We start from the raw sequence: 15,816 nt of genomic DNA, 5'->3' as shown, positions 1-15,816 counted from the left end.
ATGAGGATGGTCACTTGATTTAGGGATGAGTCTATTATGTGGATGTGGGATGTATGCTCAAGATACTCAAACTATGCTTCAATGGAGATGGAAAATGACAAATTGTTAGCTTCGTGAGCTCTCAATTTGGCATTATAAGGGTATGGTTAAAGGCTTTGTTTCTCAAACTAATATTATAGCTTTAGCTCAAGGATTGTGATGATATGGCTTGGGAGGGGATCCAATTTATAGGCAAGAGGCTTGAGGGATGGAGGGCTAAGATGGAAGGAAATGAAAAAGCTTATGGAGGGCTTAGATTGCATGAGAGGAGAGCACATGGATTGTGCTTCCTTACAGTCAATCAGGGAGTGACACATGTCACAAGGTGAGAGGATGGAGGAAAGGGCAAGGATGAGTCAACAAAGGAGGCTCAAGAGATAATATCTTCATAAAGACCATTCATAATGGCTTGTAAGAGCAATGAATGGGTTTGTAAGAGTCTTTATGGCCTTGTAAGGGCTTTCATGGTTGGGTGGTTAGGATATTTTGGAGGGAGTTGAGATTGTTGACTTTGCTTGGCTTAGGAAAGTCTTAAAATTGCTTAGGGAATATGACAAGGTTGGGGGGGAGATTAGAGGTGATTTAGGATTAGACTAAGCTTGTTAGAGATATGCAAGTGGATGAAATTTAATAAGGGTGGGTGAGTTAGTGGCTAGGCTTGGTTAGTATGGGTGGATGGGGTGGATTAGGCTAAAAAGGGGGTTTAGGGATAGGCTTAGGGTTAGGATAAATAAAGTTTATTTATCTCATAGGTTTGGTTTGAGGAGATATTTATTAAAACATTTTTAATAAATATGAGAATTAATATTTAACCTTAGTTAAATATTTTGAGTTGGGATTAGGGGTAGAAAATGATGGGATTAGCTTTTAATCAAAATTAAAAAAGGATTAGAAGATTTTGGAAGATGTTAGTGATCTTAAGGAAATTGGCCAAGTTTTGGGCAAAAAAAAATTAAATATTTATTTTGAGATTTTTGGTCAATTTATTAATTAAATAATTAATAAATAAGGAAATAATGTTTAAATAAGATTTAAACATTTTTGGGAGGGATTCCTTAATTAAATATTTTTAATTAAGACAAGGGGATTTAATGGCATAAAAATAAATAAATAAATTAAATAAATAATTAATTAATAAATGATGATGTCATCAGGGACTTTTTCAGAAAATAAAAATACTTTATTTTCTAAGAGATTTTAGGTGTCTACAATTAGGAGCCAACCTTGTTAAAGGTTAGAAAATACACTATTAGGTGTGACTCTATTAGAGGATTTAATCACCACATTAGGAATGACCTTGTTAGATGTATTTAGACACTTCAATAGAAATGCTACCTTATTAAAGGATTTACAAATAGATGTTAAGCCAACTCTGTTAAGAGATTTAGATCACTGCTATAATGGTTAAAGAGTAACAATAAGATGACCTAATTTATGATACAACTAAATTGTTGATTATAGATCTCAATTCTAGCTTGCATACTTGATCCTTTATGATCAAATGTATCTTTGAAGCTCCACAAGGATATTCTTCTTATCCTTATAATTTGCTTCCTCTAAGCATCTTCTATTCTTCCATACACTTCCACACATTCAATCTTGAACTTAACCTTACACTTATACCTTATGCATTGTCAAGTTAGCTTGAATACAACTTAGAATAATTAATAATTCATATCCTCAACTAACTAGAACCAAAAAATAAATCTATTGAATTCAATATTCCAAAACAAGAAAATCCTTCATTAGCCGACCCTTCTTGGTAGACACTAAGTCATAAATTATTTACCTGTATTAACCAAGTGAAGTTGGTTAATACTGCATCTTCACAAACTTTCTTTAGTAACTAAGTGAGCTTGATTAAAGCTGGTTCCATCCAAATTTTCTTCGTTAATTGAGTGAGCTTGTTAACACCCAACTTCTACAAATTACTATTTGACACCCAAGTGAACTCGGCAGTCACCATCTTCTAAACTTCACAAACATTGGAATGTTTGATAGACATAGGAAATTGACTTCATCATCTGAGTGAGCTTGGCATACATTGACTAGAAAAGATATGATATTTTGTGTAACATCAAAGATAATATACAATTAACTAATTGTATTCAACAATCTCCCTCATTGGCGTTGATGGCAACACAACTTGTCATAATACAATGAAATTTTTAGAGAAAAATAATAGTAAGAAAAATATCTTTAGTTTCATTCTGATTCTCATCCATGAGAACTCTCTCTATTAGTGTGAACTCCCTCTACCTTTAGTTTCTCCCTCTATTAACAAACTCTATCTTCAACATCTTCTTCTGATAGAAAAACTATGTCTCTTTGATATCAAACCAAGTTCTTCTTCTTTGTCATCTCTACAAATTCTCCCTCTTTATAAATTTTTTTGTGAATATGAAATCAAACTAAAAACTCTCCCTCTTTGACATCTCATGCCAAATACAACATTCAATGAATATCAATGCACCTCATGTACTAATTCATATGCAATCTACCCTTTTCAATACTGCATCAACTAATTGATCTTCAACATGTTCTGGTTGATGCATCACTAAACTTCATTTAGTGAGCTTTAGATAGGGGAATAACCCCTAACTTACCTTTTAGATACAAAAATGCATCTTTAGGTAATGGCTTAGTGAATATGTCTGCAATTTTTTCTTTAGTATTCACATATTCTAATCTTACCTCTTTATCTTGCACCAATTCTCTTAGAAAATGATATTTTATAGCAATGTTCTTGGTCTTGATATGCATCATAGGATTCTTTGATATGTTAATTTCACTTGTATTATCATAGAATATAACCATTGGATCCTTGATCTCTACCTTCTTACCTACCAACAGTTGTTTGAACCAAACAATATTGGAGAAATTAACTATTGCTTCCACATACTTTTCTTCTGCTATAGACTGAAAAATACAATTATGCTTCGTACTTGTCCAAGACACTAGTCTTTTACCAACAAAGAACACTCCACCATAGGTGCTCTTCTTGTCATCAATACTTCCTACTCGATCAACATCTATGAAGACTTTCAAATCTAAATTTCCTCCTTTCTTGTACCATAATCAATAGTCTTTAGTACCTTTCAGATACCTCATGATTCTCTTGATTGCCACCATGTCATTTTCTTTAGGATTTGCTGAGAATCTTGCCACCATACTAGCTACTAATGCAATATTAGGCCTTGTATGCACTACATATTGTAGTTTCCAATCATTTATTTGCATGTGGTATGATCTACCTCTTTGGAATCATCATTCTTGGAAAGCTTATGTCCAGTAGACATAGGTGTTCCAACTGGTCTTGAATCTTCCATTCCAAACTTCTTTAGTATCTCCTTGATATATTTTGATTGAGTAATGTAGATACCATCTTTCTTTTGTTGAATCTATAATTCAACAAATTTTTTTATCTCTCCAAACATGGAAATCTCAAATTTTTTACTCATCTCTTCCAAAAAAGATTTGCATAAATCATCATTTATAGTAAATAATGTGTTGTCTACAAAGATTTCAGCCAATACAATCTTCTTGTCTAGTCCTTCTTTGATATACAATCTATTGTTATCATTTGTCATTTGAAAACCAATTTTCATCAAGTAGTTATGAAGTCTTTCATACCAAGCTCTAGGAGCTTTCTTGAGACCATACAATGCTTTGTGCAATTTACAAACCATATCCTTTTTGTTAAGATCTACAAAACCTTCAGGTTGTTTTATATAAACTCCATCTTCAAAAATGCAGGTTTTACATCCACTTGATAAACTTTAAATCCTCTATGTGTAGCATAAGAAAGTAAAATTCTAACACCTTCTAATATTGCAACATGAGCAAAAGTTTCACCATAATCAATACCTTATTCTTGAGAATAACCTTTTCATACTAACCTTGCTTATTTTTTCTGGAAACTTCTCCATCCTCATTCAATTTATTTCTAAAAAATCACTTTGTGCCAATTACATTTTTATCCTTGGGTCTAGGAACAAGAGCCCAGGTCTTATTCTTCTCTAGTTGTTCTATCTCTTCATTCATAGCTTCAATACAATTTTCATTATCCAAAGCATCTTTAACTAATCTAGGTTCAAATTCAATAAGCAAGCATGTATTTTTAAATTTGTTTCTTGTCATTGTACCATCTAACTTGTCTCCAATGATCTAACCAAGTGCATGGTGCCTTTTGACATATCTTGCTAACACATGTACTTTGGATTTTGAAATTGTTTCACTAGCCTCACCATAATCTTCTATATCAAGCTTTGGGCCCACTGTTTGTGACTCAGTTCCATCAAACTTAGTATGCTCTGGCTACAGCTTGGTAGCCCTTGATTGCAACTTGGGTCCTTCAAATTATTACTCAAGTTGCATTGGTTGCAACTCGGGAGCTTTTGGAGATTTTGGGGACTTGGGAGGTGAAGTCTCCTAACTTCCAATTAGATTTGGCAATGTATCAGGTTCATAGTAAATAAACCTTCTATAATCGTTAGGTTCTTTGCTTCTCTCTTCTTCACTCTTTTCTTCAAACTCATCAATACTCACACGTGCACTTTCTATGAACTTATGAGTGGATAAATTCAAATATTTATATGCTTTACTTTTGTTTTAGTATCCTAGGAATATACCTTCATCAACTTTGAGATCAAATTTGCCTTTCCTAGTCTCTTTCAGAATATAACATTTTCTAACAAATACTTTAAAGTAACTAATATTAGGTTTGTATCCATACCATAGTTCATAAGGAGTTTGATTTGAGTCTTTATTCAGCTATACTCTATTCAAGGTATGCACTACAGTACTAATTTCTTCCTTCCAGTATTTGATTGCAACATTCTTTTCTATCATCAAAGTTCTTGCACAATCCATGATGGATCTATTCATTCTCTCAACTATACCATTCTTTTGTGGTGTACTAGGGGCCAATACTTGTCTTTTGATTTCTCTTTTAATGTAGAATTCATTAGAGATTAATTCACCACCTCTATCTAACCTCAAACACTTCAACTTCTTTCTAGTTTCTTTTTCTACTCTTTCAAAATACCACTTGAACTTTTTAAAAGCTTTTGACTGCTATTTTAGATACATTACAGTCATCATTCTAGAATAATCATCAACAAAAAGAATAATATAGTTATCTCCATAGTAGCTCTCTATTCCAATCACTTGTAAAATTTTGGCAAATAAATGACTATGTGACTAAAACTTTTAGTCACAAAACTAAAAATTTTAGTCACATGACTAAAAGTGATGAAATTTTAGTAATTTTTAAAAATTTATAAGTAATTAAATAAATCATTAATTTGGCTAGTGGATAAAATCAAAAGGGTAGACAAAGATAAGTTAGTAAATAAATGATCAAATAAATGGTTATTAATACTTAGTCACCAAAACAAAGGACTAAATGAATGATCAATAAATTTTTATCCTATTAATACATTCCTTTAACTTTTTTATAACTTTTATTACTTACTGATGGAGTTTTGTCCATCAATATATCATTATCAATCTTCCTCAAATGTTATCTCAATTGATATTGAACTAGAAATAAACTCAAAATCACCTCAATATGCACTCTAACTCCTCAAAATCTATCTATATACTCATGAAGAAAATAAAGACCCTCCATGCACTCAAAAGAAAACTTCAAGTCTATTTGTGTAAAACAAAAAGATTAATTATCAATCAGGTATTTTATAATCTCGAGATATAATTTCTATTAATCACATTAACATCATGTAATAACCATCTTTATAAAATATAACATTATTTTAAAATTATTACATTTAAATATTTTAGTATTTAGTAAATAGTGAGAACCACTATTTAATACATATTAAACCATGAAATAAAATGATTTAATAAAATTAAATTATGATATAAATCATATTTATTATTAATAATCAAGCTAATAGATTTTTAATTTTGGGAACCACAATTGTCAAAAAAATGTTGGATGTGAGAAAAGTGTCAAATATGAGAAAAAAGTTGCACTTTTTTTTGTTAACATTCATTTGTGAACAATTAAGAAAACATAAATAAATAATGGAACATTAGATACATGAAGGTTACCCTTAAAATTAGTTAGCTATAGTCAACCCATCAATCATTGACAAAAAAACTATCTCGTAAAATGTTTAATACTAGAAAAACATACATGTAGATTTTTCCATTAAAATTTTTGTTAGCTTAACAAAAAACTCTCTGCTAACCCCTCTTTTTAAATATTATATTTGTAGTCCTTTCTAGTCTTCTCTCAATGGAAGTATTGTTAATGCAATTCAAAATATTGAGTAAAAAAAATCTAACATGATCTGTCCCAAAACTTTTTTTTTTCAAATAAAACATATATCAATAGTAGAAATTTGTGTTGAATGATGGATGGAACATAGAGTTTCCAATTTTTTTAAAATTGTTTAATTACTTTGATTTTTTTCCTTCCTTTTGTGATTAGTAGTGCCCCATGGGGGAATCCAAGGCCCCACTAACACCCTATATAGATGAAACAAGGTTATTTTACACATTTTCATTGCACATCTTGTGTTCTAAGTATTTTTTCACTTTGGAGACTTCTACACCAACATCAAAGATCCGTAAATAAGTGCACTAGAAAAACAATGCCACTCCTTTATTCTTATAACATTTGATAGTTAAACTCATTAATTAATTAAAATATTTAACTCTTTTATGCTTATAACATTTGATAATTAAACTCAGTAATTAAAAATAATATTTCAAATAGAGAGATTGCTCCATATAGAAAATTTTCCCTATAGGTATGACATAAACATTGCATCTTTAATCTATGTTACTTTTTAGTTTTTCTCTATATAGAATTTTCCTTTTTCTTTCCTTCTTAAATTTTGTTTGCTTCTTGGTAGAAGACAAAGTAAGAGGACAATTTCAAAGCTTGGAAAGAGATTTTTGTAAATAAATTTGAGATCTAATGAAGAGGGAAATCATTTCACAAAATGCTAGTCCACTTCACCATCATATTCCTAACTTTGTACATAGTGTGGCAGTAGCTCAATTGGTAATCTTGTTCAACTAAAAAATATTGTATTACATTATTTATTGCATGTTTTTTCTCCATTGATTCACAAAACTTTTGTGCCCATGAAAAAATTAAGCTTCAATTAGCCACTATGAAAAATTCTATGTTCTTCAACCTTTTTTTAATAATTTAATTTAATTTATATATAATAAAATGACCTATTATTTTATATTTTTAATATACATTTTTATTCTTATTTTTTCTGATCAGTAAGAGGCCAAAGCCAAGATTAATTATTATGTATTATTATTAGATAAGAGGCTCATAATTTATCGTTGTGTTGTAGGCTCTTGTCTATTTTTATTCTTATTTTTTAAAATTATTTATGTCATTAATATTTAAACAACACCATATACTTAACTCATGTTATATAAATAAAAATATAGAATTTTCTTCAAATAAATTAATATTAAAGTAATAAAAATAGAAATGACAAATATGTTTGTAGACTTTAAAACAAAGCTATTTTCAATCTTTATTTGGAAAGCCTAAATCTTTATCAACTATAAAAATTTAATGGTTTGTGCAAAATAAAGTGTGAATGTGAAATCCCCATCAGCGTTGTTGCATACTATTTGTGAGGAAGATTTGGGATTGCATGACTCTAATCGTAAATCTAGGAACAATAATGTTTTTTGTAAAGTACCTATATAGTATCTTTAACCAATAGGCTTTTTTCACTAAGTCCATGGGCCACCAATTTCATCTCATGCTATTAGCCAATATCTCATTTCATGGCCTTAGTCTCCTTATCTCTAGCCACATTTGACCTATTCATGTTGGCAGGTGCATTTCCAGCCTCCGTAGAATGAAAGCATGCTCAAGAGTGCATTGGTGCTGCAAGAGAAGTGCTCCCCACTATTGGGCCATCAGTTGTGGGATCCAGTTGCCTCCCTCCTAAAAACCATAGTGTTCAGAGGAGCTTTCCATGGTGTTCACATGGACAATACCCATTTGTATTTGATGATGTACATCGGTGCTTAAGAAGTGCTTGCACAAGTTTGTTCCTCATTTCTTCTATACTAATTTTGTATCTATTTCCCCTTCTCTCTTCGTGGGTTTTTTCAGAGGTATGTCTCATAAAGTCCTATCTATATAAGGGATATGTCTAATCCCTATTTGTTGATGAATATGGTTATGGAAATTGAGATTGATAGCCATATAGGGGGCGATTCCTGCATATAATGGAGCATACACTCGTTTCTTATGCATCATTCCTTGGAGAAAAAGTCCTAGAGGGGATGGTATGGATGAGATTCTCAGTTCCTCTATATCAATTATTCTTTCCATTATAGTCTTTTTACATCAACAAGGGCTTTTAATTCCAAACGTGTTGTCCATCTTCTCTCTTTTGATTTTCTACAAGCTTTACATAAGCAAGAATGGTAATATAAATGTTAACATTACATAATATAAACTATTTAATAACACTTGTGAATAAAAAATTGTCCTCACCTGAACTGTCAAGATTGTAAGATAGTAATCATTGTCATCAAAACAATCAACATTAGCATATGACTAGTTTCACTTGAGAAATTGTTAATCAAATGTGATTGGCATGTGTAAAGCCAAAATCCCCAACGTTTTCAGCATCCTTTCTGCTTGTTCCAAAGTAAGAGCTTTGGAATAGAGATGGAAATCCATAAGAGCTATGGAATAGAGTATGGACATTGACCAGAGCATAATGGAAGGGGGATTTTTAACAGACACTAACAAGCACCAGAGGTTTCACCTTTGCTGTAGTAGTTCCCTCTTGTATGTTTGGTTTTATATCAAATTCTAGTCTTGGATTGTCATGACAAACCACTGCATGTCATCAAACACTTGTTTCAGAATCCCCCAGATAGTTTCAAAAGCAAGCACCAGAGGTTTCACTTTCGCTACAGTAGTTTTGTTCATCGTGTAGAAAAACTTAAGATTTCTTTGTAGTTGACCACTACTAGGATATTTAAAACTGATCGTTCTTTTTTTTGGAAAAATAAAAGGAATTCTTTTTCTCAAAATATCAAATAAGAAAATATTGCACCTGACAAGAGATCCAATACCCATCTACAAATTCTAGATGGAAAACTCAAGTGAACTTGCACTGGCTCCTAGCGTATTAGAAATTGTAATTATTTTAGCAAAATGGTTTTATTATAAGGAACTAGAAAAGTGGTTTAAACTGTCAAAAAACAATGTCTAAATAAGTTGTCATCACCATCATAATATTAGCCTCCATCTGAGTTGTACTTCTTTCCAAGAAGAATTAACTAAAGCTAGTCATATCTAGCCAAGACTCCAACACCAGTGTGAGGCCTCGCCCCGACCCTTCGAAGCCTTTGTTGTTACTTTATCATTTTGATACTCACGACTCGAGATGTCAAGACATTATTTGATGCTTAGAACATACTTTATTATTTCATGTTGTGTGATTTTATTTTTAGATAAATTTGATGATTGTCATTTAATGTTTCATATATATGTATGTTGATGAAATTAGTAATGTAGGATTGATATTTTGGTTCAGGATATTTTAATTAGTTAAGAATTAAGTAGGATGAAAGAAACCCTGATTGATGTATGTTTCAATTTATGTGAGTTTCTACAACGTATATATGTGCATGTGATTTTCAGGACTACTGATGTGTGCAATGAGTGTGCAGATAATTTTAGCCGAGGAAACCGACGAAGGAACATAAATGATCTCTATGTGTTAATTTTTGAAACTTTGTTATTCGTAATTCAAGTATTGTATTGTGAGATGTATGTATGTATCTTGCTGTGTTCAGTGAATGTAAATGTTCGTAACTATGTTCTTTAAGTGTCGCTTGAATCTCATGAATTGTTTGTGCCCTTTAGCGTGCTAGTTAGGGTTAGTTGTGTAACCTTTAGACCCAAGTTGGTTTAAGTTAGTGTCAGTTTGCTAATTGGGTTCTTAATTGAGGTTAGTCATCCCTAATCCAAATTAGTCCTTAATCTGCTTGTTAAGAGTTGTTAGTTGGTCTTAATTATTTCCTAGCCTTTGTGTGGCTCTAAACCTATTCCTAAGGCTTTAAAACATGAAATAATTATACCCAAGGGGTATGGGTATGGGTTGGGGGTCTTTTCCAACCCCTAAGTCCCTTTTGTTGACTTTGGAGATCACTCAAAAAGTCTCTTTTTGCCTTTGTGCGAAAATTGACCATGGTTATCATGAGTTGTCTTACCCCACCTCCTTTTGGTGTCTAACCATAGTGTGGGTTGAGTTAGGAGTTTCTAGAATTGCTAGTGGGTGGAAGTAGTTATTGCTCCTTTTTGGTGGTTGAGTTGGAAGCTTATTTAGAGGCCCTTCTTGGACTTGTGGAGGTTGTTACCCAATCTCTACATTTAGAGAGGAGTTCTTGAAGATTGAAGCAAGGAGAAGGAAAATCTACTCAAACTTGTTCATTTCCATTACCTCTTTGTGAATGTTGGAATTCTCATGTCCCTTGTTCAGTTTCCATGTTTGTTTCATGCTTATGCAACCCTGTTGTTGTTGGAATGCTTGTATGGTTGTGGGTATGTTGGGAAGCTTTGAAAACCATGTTATTTGAAATGATTTCCTTTCATGTCTATGTTGGATTTTTGAGATGTTCTTGCATGGGTGTTTTGGTATTACTCACCCTTGGAGAGGGTAGAAGTGACCAATTTTGGGAAAGGTCTGTTTAGTCGAACTCCAACCAGTGTAGAGTCTCTTCTCAGGATGAGAAGAGGGAAAAAGGGTAGGGTGTTATGGGCCCCTACCTATCAGCACAAACCTGGTATGATTATGGTATGTTGAAATGGAAGAACGGAAGTTCTTGGTATATAGCCCCGATTGGGCATCTGTTTGGTGTTGTGCTTGACTTCTCCTAGTTGGAAGAATCCACCTTTCCCTAGTTTTTGATTCATTGTGAATCCCTTGTGAAAACTTTGTATGGATATGCTTGTTTGAATTGTTCTTGGTCATGCTTGTTGTCACCTGATCTGAATTCTGTTCCATCCATGGTTCAAATAGTGAGTTGCAGAAAACATTATAAATCCCTTGATGAGGGTCTTGAAGAAAATCCAATTTAATTGTTGAAATTTGAGATTGATATCCTATTGTAAATTGTATTTTAAGCTTGTTGTAATGGCAACGAAGCCAAGTTTTCTTCCTGGTTCTTTCCCGGCTGAGCCTTTGAATCAGGTTGGCCAATAAAATTGGTGTTTGAGTATAATTGGTTATCATGTGACTTAATCATGATTTAAATTTAGATGGATGTGCATCAAAAATAGGATGGAAATAATGATGTTGATTTAATTTGGCAAAATTTTAGGTTTTATTATATGATGGAAATGAAAATTCTATTATGAATGAAAGATTAATTTTTGTGATTAATGGGGTTAAAACAATTCTTGCATTGTGGTTAAAATGAATAATTCAAATTCAATGTAATGGTAATGTTGTTTGCAATGTTTTGAATATAAGTGTATAGAGGTGAAGAGTTAATTTTTTTTTATCATAGAGAATGAATTGCTGAGATAATGAATTTGCAATTTTGGCTCATAGTCATGTTATGAATATTATTCTGAATGATAAGATACTTGAAAATTTGTGAGCTATATACATAAGGTATCTCCATTTTTCTAAATCCATGGATGAGCATAGTTAGATCTCTTTCATATAACTCCTTATGTGTTGTTAGTGTTGAGGCTTTTAGCCAGATGGAGAAAAGAAAAAGATCATCAGTTTAGATTATCAAACATAGTTAGGATTCTCAAATGTATCATTTCAATAGATATCGTGATGCCTTAGACTTTGGTAGTAGAAAGAACAAATAGAGGATATATAAGTTATAAGATATAAAACATAAAGCTTGCTGTAGACACACATTTTACTCTCTGGATTTTATGTGGTAGAAGTGGAAATAATATCTACTAATACAGACCAATATAATAATCAAGTAATATATTGTAGTATCTTCTAAATAAAGTAAGAGAATACCTAATTTTCAAGTAAGACATAACATAATAAAATAATCTAAAGTAAGCACCTAAGGTACAAATCTCTTTCATTCAAATCAAGAGTCAAAAAGAACTAATGATGAATTCCCTAGTGAGGGTTGACCCAGCTTGGATGGGACATTTAACAATAAAAAAATTAACAAAAAAAATATACAACGTTGAAACAATTGCTGCCTATTAAAAGATAGGCGACCAAGTTGATGGGGGTTTTCATTTAATACCTTGTATGGAAGAGGGAGGATGGGGGACCCACCTCCCCATCATCCCCTTCCACGCCTTCCAAGTTTGCTAAGCGCATTTAGCGCTGCTATCTAAGCCTAACATAGTTCAGGGGATGTCTTGTCACCCTGCCTCCTTGGTCGCCAACTTGGGTGAAGGTCCCATCTTGAATGGGGCACGAGCTTGGGGGTAAAAGAAACTTTAAAACAATAGTGTTTAAATAAACCATGTTTTGTGATTTATTTTGCGTGGGAGAAAGTCAGGGAGGGGGTCGATTTGATAGGAGGATGTTGGGGATTGCACCAAGCTTGGTTGGGAGGAGAGTTTTGTGGGGGCGGTTAGGTTTGTTGTTGGGTTAGAAGTAAGTTAAGGGAGTAGGTTAGTTGTTGTTAGGATTTAGTATATGTTAGTTTAATATAGTTTCTTTTGATTTTGTTTTTTATTAATAAGTATTTGTTGTTAGTTTTATTGTGTTTAGTTAGGATATGTATGTTAGTATTAGTATTAAGTTTAGATTTAGTTAGTTTTAGTATTAATAAGTTACTTGTTTAAATATGTTTGTTTAAGTTTTAATATATATTTAATTTAGTAATATTCATTTTAGTGTTAGTCATTAAAGTTCGTGGTTATATTAATCAAGTTTTTTAAATTTTTGTGAAGGTAAATTTAGTTATTTTATATTAAATTAAGTTAGTTTTGTATTAGATTTATATTAAATGTAATATAGTTTGGGTTTTAATTATTTAGTATTTTTAAATAGATATATATTTTAATATAGTATAGTAGCAATTATAGTTTTAATTTGGCGTTAATTGAATGGTGATCTCATTAGAATTTAAGGGGTAAGTTTAATTTTGTTATAAATTATGTATCGTGCTAGATTACAGGTTCTATCATCATTTAACTTGTGGAACTATAGTTCTATTTTAATATGTTAAAAAAAAAAAAAAAAAAAACTAGTTTTAATGTATTATTGATTTATATTTAGTTAGTACGTATTAGAGTTAGTTAGTTGTTAGCAAATGAAATTTAAATTTAGTAAGATTAGATAGTTGAAATGTTTTAAGTTAGTAAACTTTAGATATATATATTCAATTTTAATTTTAGTTAATTGTTTTCTTAAAAGTGACTTTACAATATCAATTAGATTGTCAATCAATCTTAATGATGTATTCCTCCACTAGAGTTTTAAACTCAAGATGTATTGTAGTGAACCGTTACTTCTCTTGCAGACATTAGATTAAAACATTGAGCACTATAATTATTATAATTAAAAAAAAAAAAAAGATTTGTGTGTTTTTGCCCTCATAGTTTGGGCATGACAACCAGCAACAGCTCGCAGGATGTTTACACCAACACCCTTGAATAGAGACTTGTCACCTTTCTTCTTCAAAATCTATTGAAAAGCATCCAAAGAACTCTTGTATTTCACCACCTCACCAGATGTCATCATTAGTCTTCTACGTATAGTGTTAATAGGATATGTAGAAAGAGTGGCACCAATTATAATACCCCAACCAAGAAGAAAACTTGCAAGCAAGTTATTCTAAAGATTCTCAACCAAAACAACCAGCTTTAGGGAATCACACATTCCATAGTATAGACCATGGTACACAATAATCTCCACACATGAGATGTTGAATCCATGGTAAAGACTAGAAACACCATCTATCTTTAGAGTTTTATGGTATACATCAACAAGTCCATTGAATTGTCTCTCTCCACCTTTCTTTGCGGCCATTAGCCAGCCTTGTTTGAGAATAGTCCAAAGAATAAACCAAAGGAAGAGATGATGCACCAGCCACACCACTAGAAGAAAGATTTCTAGAAAATTATTTCCAGTAGCCATCCTTATCTTTCTTATAATTTAATAGGTTCTTAAAGTAATCCTTCAAGGAAAAGTTGAACACCTGAGTGGGGAAATAGTGAATGACATTGACATTATGTCATCTCCATAAAGGAATGATACCTTCATCCTTGAATATTGTTTGACCAAAAAAATCTCCAATGCCTTTGTATAGCTTAGAGAGACAACTAGACTTCCACAATTCATCCTAATTCTTAATCAATAGCTTGACTCTTTCAATGGGGGCAACTGGCATTTTGGATAAAGCAATAGAGACATGCATCAAAAAAATCAATCATTAAACCTTTCACACCTTTCTCTGAAGGTGCTGAAACAATATGCATGACTTTCAAAAATTAAATTTAGAGAAAAATTAAAATATATTTCCTATATGGTAAACAATGACCTAGCTACCTTGTTTTCTAGATTTAATTTAACTTTCTTGATTTTCTTCCAATATCATATAAAATAAGGCATGTCGAAAGGTGTTTCTAAAGCCATGAATACATGAATTGTCAGATTCTAAAGCCTGCAACTGTAGAGCCTATTGCAATCAAATCAGCAATCCTTTCCCTCTTCAATGAAAAAACATTTAATTGTAACTTGCACTCCACCTGGGGTAGGGCCTTCTAGTAATCCATAGAGCTAAGATGTACACTAGATCTCAATGAGATTGAGTACCCTACAACTTAAACATGTTTGAGGTTAAGCTTTTGTGTGTGCTAGTGTAACATTTACATTAGGTAATGTAATTTGAATTTTTGTTTGTTTGATTGTAGAAAAATAAAAAGTTTTATTGTAAAAGGGATTTATATTTTCAAACTATATTTCAAGTGTTATAAGACTAAAATCATTTGGTCTATTTCACTATGTTACTACAATAATTTTTTCTTCTATAATGGAAAATAGAAAGGCTTTTAGAAATGCCTTGACTATGGATTACAAAGTGAAAATGTAATATTATCTCCTTACATTTTATTATCTTTGAGGGCTAGAATTCTTTTATTTGCATGTCTCTATAGGTCCATAGCCTTTTACAACAATTGTCATTCATTCCCTCCCCATAGGACTTTGTGTTTCATTTTTCAATAGGCATCTATCCCTACTTTCCTTAAAATCTAAACTCCTAGAAGTCTTAAGTTTTCAATGGACATAGGTACTGACCTAATTACTGTGTAGCTAAAATCAAGAACCCACAATCCTCTCATGGAAAAAAATAAATTTTTTAGAGTACTTTTAATATTCTTCTTCTGTTTATGTTTGTTAGGCTCCTTTAACTAAAAAATTATTATTATTTTTTTTTTGGATATTTCTATGGCAAAATCAACGGACCAAATATCAAAATAATGGAAATCTTCTGATCAAAGATTTCCTTTATGTGTCATTCCTAATATTACTAGTGGTGTGATATATGTCTTGTGTTTATCCTCCCTAGCTAAGAGGGAGTGTTGATGTTTGATAACCTTTTACAAATTGATGTGAGATAAAACTATAATTGAAATTATCATTATATTAATTATATTAATGAATAGACATGTCCCATGAAATGTATCCTCTTGGTTTATTCCTCATACAAATATAAGAGGTCACTACCATTTGAAAAACACATACCAAACATTATGGCACTGCTATTACAATTGCAACAATCCTGATGAAAATCAACAACTTA

At 31.7% G+C, this 15,816-nt stretch overlaps 1 pseudogene; it reads right to left on the bottom strand.

Moving 5' to 3' along the window:
• Positions 1–9,306: 9,306 nt before the first annotated feature.
• Positions 9,307–14,491, bottom strand: LOC149542512 (ADP/ATP translocase 3, mitochondrial pseudogene; annotated as a pseudogene).
• Between the last annotated feature and the right edge of the window lie 1,325 nt (positions 14,492–15,816).

Source organism: Cupressus sempervirens, chromosome 8 (assembly GCF_028749045.1).
Source record: "Cupressus sempervirens isolate cs-2001-9-10 chromosome 8, ASM2874904v1, whole genome shotgun sequence".
Classification (NCBI taxonomy): Eukaryota; Viridiplantae; Streptophyta; class Pinopsida; order Cupressales; family Cupressaceae; genus Cupressus; species Cupressus sempervirens.
This window is presented reverse-complemented; position numbering and strand designations above follow the sequence as displayed.